This window comes from Octopus sinensis, linkage group LG24 (genome assembly GCF_006345805.1).
Source record: "Octopus sinensis linkage group LG24, ASM634580v1, whole genome shotgun sequence".
NCBI lineage: Eukaryota > Metazoa > Mollusca > Cephalopoda > Octopoda > Octopodidae > Octopus > Octopus sinensis.
Window position 1 is genome coordinate 22,333,436 of NC_043020.1, and position 14,688 is coordinate 22,348,123.

At 42.1% G+C, this 14,688-nt stretch overlaps 1 protein-coding gene across 1 annotated transcript in view; it reads left to right on the forward strand.

Moving 5' to 3' along the window:
* Nucleotides 1-14,688, forward strand: part of LOC115223921 (cystathionine gamma-lyase) — a 46,756-nt gene that overhangs the window by 12,357 nt on the left and 19,711 nt on the right. The window lies entirely within an intron of this gene.

Consider the following 14,688-nt stretch of genomic DNA (forward strand, 5'->3'; position numbering starts at 1 on the left):
GAGGCAATGACAGATCTTTGCCATTATGTCGTGCTTGAGAGGTCCCATCAAGCTGAAAAAAATTGCAGTCATGGCAAATACTGGTGTTAGACAAATGGCACCTGTGCCAGTGGCATGTACAAATACCCATTACACTCTAAGAGTAGTTGGTATTAGGAAGGGCATCCAGCTGTAGAAACCATGCCAAATCAGACTGGAGTTTAGTGCAGCCTTCCAGCTTGCCAGCCCTGGTCAAACCATCCAACCCATGCCAGGATGGACAACGGATGTTAAATGAGGGTGATGATAATATACTTCATCATCATCATCGTTTAACGTCCGTTTTCCGCGCTAGCACGGGTTGGACGGTTCGACCGGGGTCTGGGAAGCCAGGGCTGCTCCAGGCTCCAGTCTGATCTGGCAGAGTTTCTACGGCTGGATGCCCTTCCTAACGCCAACCACTCCACGAGTGTAGTGGGTGCTTTTTACGTGCCACCTGCACAGGTACCAGGGGGGGGTCCGGCATCGGTCACGATCGGTTCGAGCTTTTAACGTGACAGCGGCACGGAAGCCAGCCAAGGCGGCGCTGGCAACGTTCAGATGGTCTTTTTTTTTTTTTTTTATGTGCCACCGACACAGGGGCCAGTCGGGGCGGCGCTGGCATCGGCCACGTTTGGATGGTACTTTTTGGGGGTGCAGGTAATATAGGGAAGCACCAGTGGGGAGGGTTGGGGTAAGGAGGAACGATGACAGGTAGGGTTGGTGCAGGTTCGTAGGAAATAAAACGTAGGATATCACGAGTGGGGGAGGGGACTGGAAGGAGATAGCCGGTTGAGGCAGTGACAGATTCAAAACAGGAGGAAACATAAGATAAGTGGGGCGGTTGATGAGCTGCGGCGCTAGCTGCTTGTCTTGGTGGGGGGAGGGGTAATACACAGTGAAAGCATGTGAGGAGGAGGGGTAGGAGGGAGAGACACACGTAATGGTGGTGGGGGAGGGCATATCCGGTGTAGATGGTGTGAACAGTGTTCACCGGTATTGGTGGTGGGGGTGGGAAAGGGCAGGCGCACCGCGAATGGCGAAGACCGAATTAAAGGATTGAAGGTACCTTAAAGAAACGAACGAATGGCGGAAATGGCGATGTTTTAGGGTAGCATAGAGAAACGAACGAAATTAACTTTTATACCGGAGGGGTTTAAAGAATTAAAGGATTAAATTTCGTGGAGAAAGGAAAGCAAAGCACGTTAGTGTATAAGTTCAAACATTTAAACGGTAGCAGCAAAAAAAAATGTGAATTTTTAATTATTTTCTGAGATTTTACAAAAACAACAAAAATATTTTTTATGTTGTACGAGGTAATACATACATAAAGACCTCCTTACATACATTCATATATATATATAATTTATTTAAAGGACACAATACATGTATTTAAGTGCTACTAATAGTTTCATATACTGAGAAATACTCAAACATATTCTTCAGGTACAAATCACATATCATAGCGAACTAAAGAAATTGAATAATAGAAGAAATGTGAAAAAACTGAGAAGGCAGCATATAGAAAATGCAGAAAGTAAAAAACATAAAATGAAAAACAAACTAAAATGTAAAAAATAAAAAGTAAAAAGGTAAAAAAGCTATCCTCCTCAGACCTTAAATGATAAGACTGGAAAGATATCAAGTCAGTCAGGGATAGGCAGAATTTTCCAATTCTTCAAAATATATTTATACATATGCATGCAACCACTGAAAATTCCTGATCTGGAGTTGAACAGAGAGTTAGAGATCTTAGATCTGAACAGGATCAGTTCCCTTTCAGCCAAGCAAAGCCTACATTTATTCGATCCATTCACATAAGGTATGGATTTCTCGATTACTTTCCATTTAATCACATGGTGTTTCATTATCTTTCAAAGTCCATACGTAGCTGAGATCTCGTGGGCTTATTTATATTAAACACATTGAGATATAGACACCCATATCCTGATGTTGGCCTATACTGTGACAAAAGTTTGGGTGTTTCCCATGGGTGTGATGGTCACACCCTTGATAGAAAGCAACTCATTTCTGCCTTTAATTACAGTAGCTATTAATCCCTCTGTAGTCGATCATTTAGATGTTTCCCTAGATCTAAACTCCTTGTATAAACCTTTCCATGAGAAACTTGCATATATAAATAGTCGTGTCACCCTCTTGTAATATTTGAAAGCCTGATAGCTAATATTAGTAACAGTGTCTAACCGCTCTTCTAAAGAAATTATCAAGAAAGCTGCCCCCTGTTACAAGGCGTTAGTCAATAGTGGCTTTAAAAATAATATATAACCTCTTTAATAATAATCAAAGTATCAATAGATCTAGTGACATCAAAGATAAAGTAATACATAACCACTCTAGTATTAATCAGAATAATAATAAGAAACCTAAAAATAGGCCAGGGAAAATTATTTAGTTTGCCCCTCTCTTTTCCCTTAATATAAAAACTAACAGAGGTAAACGATTCCTGTCTCTCCTAGACAAGTGCTTTCCAGCAACTCACAGATACAGGAAAATATTTAATAGGTGTTCTGTGAAATTATCATTTAGCTGCTGCCCCAGTATGAAGAGTATCATTACACGTGGTCAATAGCAAGAGCCTAAATCCTGTTGCAGCTGTCGTGACCCCCGGATGCTGTCCACTTGACCAGCAATGTATAATTAAATCTGTCATATGTGAGGCAGAAGCTACTGTAACCCTAAATAATAATACAACTGATAAAAAGACCTATATTAGATTATGTGAAGGTGAATTTAAAAATCGCTATGCCAATCACATAGCCTCCTTCTGACATAAAGACAAAAGTAAAGCTACTACATTGGCTAGCTACGTATGGACTTTGAAAGATAACGAAACACTGCATGTGTTTAAATGGAAAGTAACTGAGAAAACCATACCTTATGTGAATGGATCGAATAAATGTAGGCTTTGTTTAGCTGAAAGAACACAAATCTTGTCCACATCTAAGATCCTTTGCTCTCTATTGAACTCTCAGTCAAAAATTTTCAGTGGTTGCTTTCAATATGTATAAATACATTTTGAAGAATTGGAAAAATTATTAGAAACGCCATTTCTTTTCACATTTTCAATTATATGTACACGTATATATATATGGCCAGATAACTGAAGAGATGGTGTTGTGGATTTCCACCTCGGCTTCCGAAACTCAGAGTTTTATCTTGGCTATTGAATAATTGTCACATATTATTTTACAGATAAATTTCCTCTATTTACATAATATTGAGGTCTCTTTCTTTCTTTTGTTATCTTACAGTTTTTACCATATATATATATATATATATATATATATATATATATATATATATATATATAGGGAAGCTTTATGAAAATAAACAAAAGACGAAGGCAGGTGGAATACAAACAAACAATTGTATTAGTATGGCGCTCAGGAATATAAATAAAACAAGTCTTTTACGTTTCGAGCCTATGCTCTTCAACAGAAAGATACACAGAAAGAAACAAGGAGAGAAAAAAAATGCGTGCAGAGGCTAGCGAATCAACATGGCGATATATATATATATATCATCATCATCATCATCATCATCGTTTAACGTCCGCTTTCCGCGCTAGCACGGGTTGGACGGTTCGACCGGGTCTGGGAAGCCAGGGGCCGCTCCAGGCTCCAGTCTGAATCTGGCAGAGTTTCTACGGCTGGATGCCCTTCCTAACGCCAACCACTCCGTGAGTGGATTGGGTGCTTTTTACGTGCCACCTGCACAGGGGCCGGAGGGTCCGGCATCGGTCACGATCGGTTCGAGCTTTTAACGTGTCAGCGGCACGGGGGCAACGAGGTCCGGGGTACTTTGGGGATCCGGGGTACTTAGAATGGGTAGGGGGTATGTGGAATTGCTGCAGAAAGCAGCCCGGGTCTTTGTAGTCACAGCATATCTCCAGAGATCTCGGTCCTTCGCCATTGCCTCAGTGAGGCCCAATGCTCTGAGGTCATGCTTGACTACCTCATCCCATGTCTTCCTGGGTCTACCTCTCCCCCTGATACCTTCAACTGTTTGGGAGTGGCACTTCTTCACACATCTCTCTTCATCCATCCGCAGCACATGACCATACCATCGCAAGCGTCGCTCTTGCACACCACATCTGATGCTTCTTATATCCAGCATTTCTCTCAGGATGCTTACACTCTGTCTTGCTTGCACACTGACACTACACATCCAGCGGATCATGCTAGCTTCATTTCTTTCAAGTCTACGCATGTCTTCTGCAGTCACAGCCCATGTTTCATTACCGTGAAGCATGGCAGTTCGCACACATGCATCATACAATCTACCTTTTGCTCTGAGGGAGAGACCTTTTGTTGCCAGTAGGGGTAGGAGCTTTCTGAACTTTGCCCAGGCTATTCGTATTCTAGTGGTGATACTCTCTGTGCATCCACCTCCGCTACTAACTTGGTCACCCAGGTAGCGGAAACTATCAACTACTTCTAGTTTCTCTCCCTGGAGTGTGATGGAATCTGTTTTCTGAGTGTCTGTTGTGTCTATTGTCCCTGTGCATCTGCCACACATGAAAGCTATCTTATCTGTTAATTTCCCTTTAATGTTGCTGCACCTCTTATGTGTCCATAACTTACATTGGGTGCATCTTATGGAGTTTCTACCTGTACCTTTCCTACAGGTTGAGCAGGGCCACCTACCCGAGGGGGTGTGTGCTGAGTACCTCTTGCTGCTTACTAATACTTTGGTCTTTGCTACATTTATTCTAAGGCCCTTTGATTCCAACCCTTGCTTCCACACCCGAAATTTCTCTTCTAGTTCCGGTAGTGATTCTGCTATGAGGGCTAGGTCATCGGCATAGAGGAGCTCCCAGGGGCATCCCGTTTTGAATTCCTCTGTTATTGCCTGAAGGACTATGATGAATAAAAGGGGACTGAGGGCTGAGCCCTGGTGCACACCTACTTCTACCCGGAATTCTTCACTATATTCGTTGCCAATCCTAACCTTGCTGACAGCCTCTCTGTATAGAGCCTGTACAGCCCTTATTAGCCATTCTTCAATCTCCAGTTTCCGCATCGACCACCAGATAAGGGAACGGGGAACCCTGTCAAAGGCTTTCTCCAAGTCTACAAAAGCTATGTAGAGGGGTTTATCTTTAGCTAGGTACTTCTCCTGCAGTTGTCGGACCAGGAATATAGCATCAGTGGTGCTTCTACCTGGTACAAAACCGAACTGCATTTCATCTAAACAAATTCTCTCCCTAATGAGATTGGTTATGACCTTCTCTGAGACCTTCATCACCTGGTCCAACAGTTTGATACCTCTGTAGTTATTTCTATCTAGAGCATCACCCTTACCCTTGTAGCAGTTGACTATGGTGCTGCTGCACCAGTCATTGGGTATGACTCCATTGTGAACTACCTGGTTTACAATGCGGGTGACTATGGCATAGCCCACATAGCCAGCTGTTTTAAGCATCTCAGCAGTGATTCCTGATAGGCCAGGGGCTTTGCCTGGTTTCATATCCTTAATTGCCTTATCTACAAGGGAGCTGTCTATTCGGGTAGCTGGTCCCTCTACTGGGTCAACATTTGGCAGGCTCTCCTCCTCCCATTCATTCTCCTCATTCAGCAGTCTTTCATAATGGCTTCTCCAAGCCTCTTTCTTTTCACTAGTAGTAAAAGCAAGTGCCCCATCATCCATGCGGACACATTTCTCTCCTATAACATCGCTATTTTCTCTGACACACTGTCTGGCAATCTGAAATACTTCAGCTCTTTGATCCTCGCGACGCTGGACATTGGCAAACTTCTTCTTTTCTGCTACATCTTTGGCAATGTATACCTGCCGCCCAGCCTCCCTTTTGGCTATCTGGTACAGTTCCCTGCTGCCCCCATCCTTCCAGGCTTTCCAGGCCCGTCTCTTTTCACAGATGGGTTTATCTACTGCACTATTCCACCACCACGTAATTCTAGGTCTGGAAGGGACTTTGCACCATCCACAGACTTGGTCTGTGGCACTCAGCAAGCTGTCCCGTAGGAATTCCCAGCTACCTTCTATGTCTGACGTCTGAAGCTCCTCCTCCCTTTCATCAAATTTCTTGATGAGTATGTCCCTAAATTTCTGACCATGCGAAGGGTTCTTTAGCCTCCAAATCCTTCTTTTCTGGATTGGTTTGTTTCTTGGAGTCCTTCTGGCCTCAAGCTTAAAGTCACTGATGATTAGTCTATGCTGAGGGATACATTCTTCACCCGGGAGGGTCTTTGTATTCAAGAGCAACCCTGCATCCCGTTGTCTGGTGAGGATGAAGTCTATTTGGCTAGCGGAGTCTCCTGACTGATAAGTTATAAGGTGGCAGACTGGCTTCTTGAAGTTAGTGTTGCAGATTGAAAGGTTACATGCATCACAGAATTCCAGCAGTCTAGTTCCCTCATCATTTCTGGTGCCAATACCATAGCCACCATGTACCCCAGTGAAGATACCCGATTCCCGCCCAACATGCCCATTAAAATCTCCACCTACAAAGATGAGGTCCTTGTTACTAGTCTTTGAAGTAGCCTGCAGAAGGGTATCATAAAAGTTGTCCTTCTGATCATTTGGTAGTCCCGCTTGTGGGGCATAGGCTGAGATAATCATAGCTGTGCCACTCTGTAGGACCAACCTGAGCTTAAGCACTCTATCACAAACCCTGACAACCTCTATGACCTTATCCACCCATTCCTCCGCAAGGAGAATGCCTACACCCCCTACACCTTCCGCGTTACCTTGCCAGTAGAGTTTGTACCTAAGTGCCTTGCCCGTGAGGACCCTAGCCGAAGCATCTCTCCATCTTACCTCTTGTATGCAGCATACATCAACCTGTCTTCTCTCTAGCATCTCTACAATCTCACTAGACTTGCCTGTCAATGTACCAACATTGATAGTGCCAACTCTGAAAACTGGGAAGGAGATGTGGGGGGGACGGGGGGGATTCGGCGCCTGAGAAGAGGAGGGTTGTTGTGGTGGTGATAGTTTTCGTGGTATTTTTCTTTTGATCTCTCTTCCAACCTGACCACACCGTGGGCAGGAGCTGGTGTTAGCAGTGGACATTCGTTATCGTCACTGAGTAACGTAATTAGGTAGAGGAAAGAAATACAGATATTCTAGAGTTGAGTTGGGGAGGGGGGGGGTCCAGTTGAGAAAGGTTTCACCAGTGAAAGAGAGGGAGAGATAGTAGAGGGTGCGGGTAATATAGGGGAGCAACCAGTGGGGAAGGTTGGGGTAAGGAGGAACGATGGCAGGAAGGGTTGGTGTAGGTTCGTAAGAAATAAAAACGTAGGATATTACGAGGCGGGAGGGTACTAAAAGGGGATGGTCGGATTGAGGCAGTGTCAGGAGGAAGCGTAAGATCGGTGGGCAGTTGATGAGCTATGGCGCTTGCAGCTTATATATATATATATATATATATATATATATATATATAAATAAGCAAGCCTAATTAGACAGATTAACTCCCAGTACAGCTGGTGGTGGTGGAGGCAGTGGCAGATTGTCACTTGTATAGAAACAATAATTGCAGACAGGTTAGCCTTAAACGTTTCCATTAGAAGGAGCATAAAAATAAAGCTGATAATAAACAATTGCTCTTTTGGAAAGTTGGCCGTGGAGAAGAGACCAAAGTTTCTGTGGTGGAGGGGTTTCAGCCCCACTACCACGTCTTCTACTCATCACCTCCTTTCCTTCTCTTCTTTCTCATTCTATTGCATATTCAACTCTGTTGTTCTTTCTCATTTAACTTTTTCACTTTGTCTCTTCTCTTCTTCCATAACATCACTTGTCTTTCTCTCTTCTTATCGCCAACCTACACACTTCCATGTCCTTCAGTGTTAATCTCTCTTTCTCATCCCCCTTGCTCTCTCTCTCCCTCTTTCTTGCTCTCTCTCTCTCTTGTGCCAAATTGGCAGTCATTAGAGCATCAGACAAATAACTTGTGGTATTTATTCCAATTTCTTGCATTCAGTTTGAATTGCACTAATGTCAAATTTGTTTTCCATCCTTCAGGGGTAGGATGGGGGTGAAGGTGGTGGGGTGGTCAATCAATGTTGTTCCACTCTAAGACAGAGACTTGCAGAATTGTTATAGTATCAGAAGAAATACCTTACTGTATTCCTGGTGCATATCCTACCATGGCCTATCTGGGGGAAGGACTAAAACCTGTCTCCCCATTTAATACTACCCCCTGCCACCTTCACCTTGACATAAGGAATTATTTAGCCTTGTCAACACCAAAGAAGAAACGATCTAATTGTGGGACCTCAAAAATTGTGACAGCTAGGGATTTAAGGAATATTGGCTGCAAATTACATGGGAAATCTGGACAAACAAGCAGAGCCATTTTCACCACCTCCAGACTTCCTCATGTACCACCAGAAATTGCATCCTCAGGACCATGGTTTCTGTGCAAGAACCCCAGAAACTGCCTCCTCATAGGAATTTGATGCTTCTATGGGCCCAAATACTTGGCATTAGACATGAGTTGTGTTCTGTTCACTGACGAAACCAGGGTGACTCTTGAGAAACCTGATGGTTGGGCAAATGGTTGGGTCTATTTTGGTATCATTGGGGACAGATTGGCTGCAAGTTACATGGGATATCTGGACAAACAAGCAAAGCCATTTTCACACCTCCAGACTTCCTCATGTACCACCAGAAACTGCATCCTTGGGACCATGGCTTCTGTGTGAGAAACCCTGAAACTACCTCCTCACAGGGGCGTGATGCTTCTATGGGCCCAGATTTGTTGGCCCATTCAGGGTCCCTGAAGAGGTTAAAGTGACTGCAGTCGCCTTCTGCAATTTCCTGAAGGAGGTTGTGGATCCCTGGCTAGATGACATACTGCTGTCACTTCTAAGGAATCTTGTATTCGTGCATGACAACACTCTCTTCCACTCTGCTAGAACCACCCAAACATTCCTACGGTCTTGTAGCATACAATGTGAAAGGTTGATGATATGGCTGCTAGCATCTCTGGATCTCAACCCTATCGAAAATCTTTGGTCTATCATTAAACAAAATGTCTTATGGGCGACCATCAAAACTACAGCAGAAGCAGTCCAACCTGCGACTATCAAGAAATGACAGATTCCATTACTAATAGGATTTTTGAAGTTATCCATCGAAATGTGGGTCGCACTACTAGAGGGAATTCAAGGTAAATTTTCATTAGGTTTACCATTTAGAAAGTCTCATGGGCCACAGTTTGCCTTGGACATTCTTTAGAACATTGAGGTACCCATCCTGGAACTCGCCCAGCTCCATACTTGTAGTGTTTCTGTATATGTTGATTTTCATCAGCTTAAATGAAATATTAATGGACTTAATCTTGTTAGCCTTGGAGGACCTGCAAATGCCATGGGTCCATCCCTGCTCCCTTCAGGCCTACCTGGTGGGCGAGATGGGTAGACTTAATGTGTTAACATCCCCAACTGGCGTGTTAGCGGTCTTTCACAAAGTCTTTTCTGTTGTCAGTGCTCGGAGCAAATGTCTTGTTTTCAGGAAACCTCGCCTCTCTCTCACCAGTCTTGGAGGTATTTAAAAAAGTCATGGGCCATATTCTTCGTGTCTGACTATCCAACAATATGAAAAATAAAAATGGTTGAAAAATCAAGAATATGACCCAAATTGCTTATGACTAATTAAAATTCTGCCAATTAGTCAACTTACCACACCTAACTGGTTTTAAGTCTTGGTGTAATTGCTTCAAATCTCATGAGAAAATTTTCCCAATTCTCATTAATACCATTGATGAGAAGGTGGTGGTGGTGTTTAAGTAGGCAAAAGGTAAAATCTAACACCAAGAACAAGGAATAATTCCCTCTGTTGGGCTTCCACCATTAGCAGAAATGCCGATGCTTTTATCAGGCTTCCACACAGTTTCCGTCTATCAAATTTCATCCCTGAAGGCATTGGTCAACCTATGGCCATGTTAGACAACACTTGCTAGAGGTTCCACACTGTAGGATTGAACCTGGAACAACTAGGTTTTGTGGAGAACTTCTTAAACACACAGCCGTATTTATTGCCAGTTTGGTGTGTGACATGATGATGATGAGACTCGTGATGGTTGTAATGATGACTCATGATGATGATGATGATAACTTAGATGTCGTTACATGTGAAAGGTTTCAAGTGAAGATAAGAAGTAGTTAACCTGAATTGTTCATTTTATGTTAAGTAGTTCTCACTTATCATCAATGAACAAACACCACCACCATGATGACGATGACCACCATCACGACTATGATGACCAGCACCACCCACTCGTTTTTTTCTCTATAAAGCGACAGGCATTTATGTGCAACACACCCACACACGTTGAGTTTTGTTATTACATGATCAAGAACAACAATGTCAAGAGGTAATCAAATGACTGGTGGTTGGGAGGGGGGGTGAAGTGGAGGATGTGTTTTCGTCTGCAGAAAGGTTGGAGTGGGTGGGGAAGGCAGTGTAAATGGTAAGTGGTGTGAGTGGCAGTTGTGGGTATCTTGTTGAATATTGAAAGCAGTGGATTCTTTTAGTTCTGTCATCTGTCTGTCCATCTTTCTGTGTAAAATGGAAACTTCCACCCTATATATATATAGACTACAGGAAATAGTCTAATATTGGGATATATATTTACAAAATTTTCAATCTTGACTTACATAGAAAAAGCACACACATCCACAAATATGTGTGTGTGTGTGTGTGTGTGTGTATATATATATATGTGTATATATATATATATCTCCACACACACATACCTAAAATCAAAATAAGAAACAGGATATCATGTAGTGATGCAGTATGACCGTTTCAAGCGGCTCCATTTAATTGAACAATGCAATTATTACATCAATTTCAATGCAGTGCTATCTTCAGCTGCACAAAATATAGAATTTTTTAACAAGTAGGACACTTTAATATAATTTTTCTTAAATAGTTTAAATGGAGCCACTTGAAATGATCGTACAGCATTGCTACTTGATATCCTGTTGCTTATTTTGATTTTATTCACCTTTGAGCTGTGTGGATAATACCAGATTGACCTGGTGGTTCAACTGAAGTAGCCAATTCAACTGTATCTTATATAGTTGTGGATTGCATCATAATCCTGATTACTGGACTATATATAACTGCTTCACCTAAATGTCAGTTTTGTATTATTTGAATATATGTCTAAATAATTTCTAATAGGTTATAACTTACATATTTCTCCTACATGTACAACTCTGTAATTCCTATGCCAGTGCATCATAACCGGCCCATTTAAGAGTACCCTTCAATCTTTGAGCAATAAACTGTGCTTGCGAAGACCTGTTGAGTCAAGTGAAGTAATTGTCATGGCTGATGCCAGTACTGCCTGCCTGGCCCTTGTGCCGGTGGCACATAAAAAGCACCCACTATACTTTCAGAGTGGTTGGTGTTAGGAAGAGCATCCAGCTGTAAAACCCATGTCAAATAACCAAAACTGACCTCACCTGTGCTTGTGTCATGTAAAATGCACTCAGTCCACTCTGCTGGGTGGTTGGTGTTAAGAAGGGTGTCCAGCTGTATAAACAAACACAGAAGCCTGGTGTGGTTTTCTGCCTGGTCAGCTCCTGCCAAACTGTCCAACCCATGCCAGCATGAAAGGCAGATGTTAAACAATGATGATGAAATATACATGGGTTGAACTGTCTGATGGTATTTGATGGCATGATATCTCCAGCTGGATGCCCTTCCTAGTGCCAACCATTTTATACATTGGTCTTTTCACCATCATTTTGTGAATACTAAGAAAAAAAGAAGGGAAGTTGTTTACATTGATCCTAGCACTCAACTTGTACTTATTTTATCGAACCCCCCCACTCGCTTACAAAAGGGTGACAGGCAAAGTTGACCCTGCAAAGATGATGGGCTAAGTCAACCTTGGTGGCATTTGAACTCGGAACAAAAAACCAGAAGAAATATCACCATGCACTTTATCCAGAATGTTAACAATTCTGCCAACTCACCACTTTGACATCAACAGATGTATTTCTTTATTGCCCACAGGGGACTAAACATAGAGGGGACAAACAAGGACAGACAAAGGGATTAAGTCAATTACATTGACCCCAGTGCATAACTGGTACTTATATAATGGATCCCGAAAGGATGAAAGGCAAAGTTGACCTCAGCAGAATTTGAACTCAGAACATAATGGCAGACGAAATACTGCTAAGCATTTTACCCGGTGTGCTAACGATTCTGCCAGCTCACCACCCTATCAACAGATATATTAACGTTATTATTATCCACCCTCAAAATGTCGTCATCATCATCATCATAGTCAACCCTTCACCACCTTTCTCTTTTCGTTTCCTTGTTATTCAAACTTAAACAAACATTAACTTCCTTATATTACAAGTGTAGGGGTGGGGGCGTAAATGTATCTTCGTGTGTCAATGATTATTGTTAAACAAACAGTTGGAAACGTCTTTACCATTGGCAGACATTCTTGGCAGTCAGTCGGTGCATGGTACGACATCAGCAGCAGAATTTTAGAGTGTGTCATGTGATCCTCTGTAATCAAGCAGAGTTGTCTTTGGTGTCAGTCAGTATTTAATGTTAAGCCCCCCCCCCCCCCCCGGTATCATCCATCATCATCATTTAAAGTCTGGTATGGGTTGGACGGTTTGATAGGAGCTGATGAGGCAGAGAATTGAACCAGGTTCCATTTGTCTGTTTCGGCATGGTTTCTATGGCTGAAAGCCCTTCCTACTGCTAGCATTTAGCCATGACAAAATGTGAGGAGAGAGTATAAAGTGGTTGGTAGAGAAGCAGAGGTAAAGGTTGAGAGGATCTTGATGACTTGGTCCCCTCTCTGCTATTGGTGCCAAATTTAAACATATTCAATCCATTCTGTAAATTGGTTGGTTTTGGGATGGCATTAGAAATGATGACAAAAATGGTATGTATGAACTGTAATACCCATCATGACTACCCATCTAATAAGGGTACACCAGGCATATGCATCATAACCATATGTGTGTAACATGATGATCTCATATCAAGATAAACAGCGCATGACCTTACAGATGGGGCCCAGTTAGAATTTTCTTCAGGTTGTGTAGCCCATCCCACTCAAAATGTCCCTGAATAAGGGTTGTTTAAGGATGATGAACGAACCACCCATGTTTCTTGAGGTGAATTATTCAAACCCCAAAGAATTCCTCTCAACACATAGCTATGATGCTCTTCCACTACTTCTGCTTGTGATCAGAGATGCATATATTGTCAGCTACTAAGGGACATGCTCAACTGGTTAAGGTCAAGCAACTGACAAGCAAATCTGTGGTATTGAGCAGAATATTTGCTGTAGCCCATCTTTTATACCAAGACAAAACAATGTACATGATAGCACTTTCAATCATTTAAGATCAGAAGCCATGACAGTCACTGCCTGGTACTGCATTTATTATTAGGGCATTTATTATTATTATTATTATTATTACTATCAAGGTGGCGCCTGGCAGAATTGCTAGCTTGTTGGGGAAAATGCTTAGCAGCATTTTGTCCGTCTTCATGTTCTGAGTTCATATTCTGTTTGAGTCGACTTTGCCTTTCATCATTGTGGGGTCGATAAATTAAGAACCAGTGAAACACTGGGGGGTCAATGTAATCAACTCACCCCCTCTCAAAGTTGCTGCCCTAGTCACAAAATTTGAAACCATTAATATTATTATTATTATTATGGTGACGAGCTGGCAGAAATGTTAGCATGCCAGGCAAAATACTTGTGGTATTTCGACTGTTCTTACATTCTGAGTTCAAATTCTGTCGAAGCTGATTTTGCCTTTTATCCTTCTGGGGTTGATAACTTAAGTACCAGTGAAACATTGGGGTCAATGTAATCGACTAGTCTCCACACCCCCCAAATTTCAGGCCTTGTGCCTTTAGTAGAAAGGATTGTTGTTGTTGCTATTAATGTGGCAAGTTGGTAGAATTGTTAGAGCATTGGAAAAATAGCTTGATATTCTAACTCATTATGTTCTTAGTTCAAATCCTGCTGAGGTTGACTATGCCTTCTATCCTTTCAGGGTTGATAAAATAAATACCAGTCAACTATTGGGGATTAATGTAATCAACTACCCCCTCCCCTCCAAATTATTGGTCTTCTGCAAAAATTGGTATTATTAATCTCATTGAACTAGAATATGGTAAATTGGCAGAATCTTTAGCGTGCTGGACAAAATGCCTACTGGCATTTCATCTATCTTGATGTTCTGAGTTCAAATTCTGCCGAGATAGACTTTACCATGTCAATAAAATAAGTACCAGTTTAATACTGGGGTTGATGTAATCAACTAGACCCTACCTCTTCACCAAAATTTCAATCCTTGTGACTATTGCAGAAAGGATTATTATTATTATTATTGGATAATGTAGTCTTAGGCAGACCATGTCTGCCAAAAAAAAAAAAAACTTCAAAAAGGCTCAAAAATATCTAGATGATCATGGCAGGAATGCCTTTGATCAAAGGTCTGTGTGATTAAGGTTGAACAGTAACAGCATTAAGAAGAATATCTTAAATAATGGATCACAATAAGAATCCACTCTCATCAATCCTGCCCCCCACCCCCCGACACTGTCTTTTCTGTTGTTTTGCCACCCATTTCTGTTTTTTGGTCATTTCTGTTTTTATTAATTCCCTAGTTGTTTTTT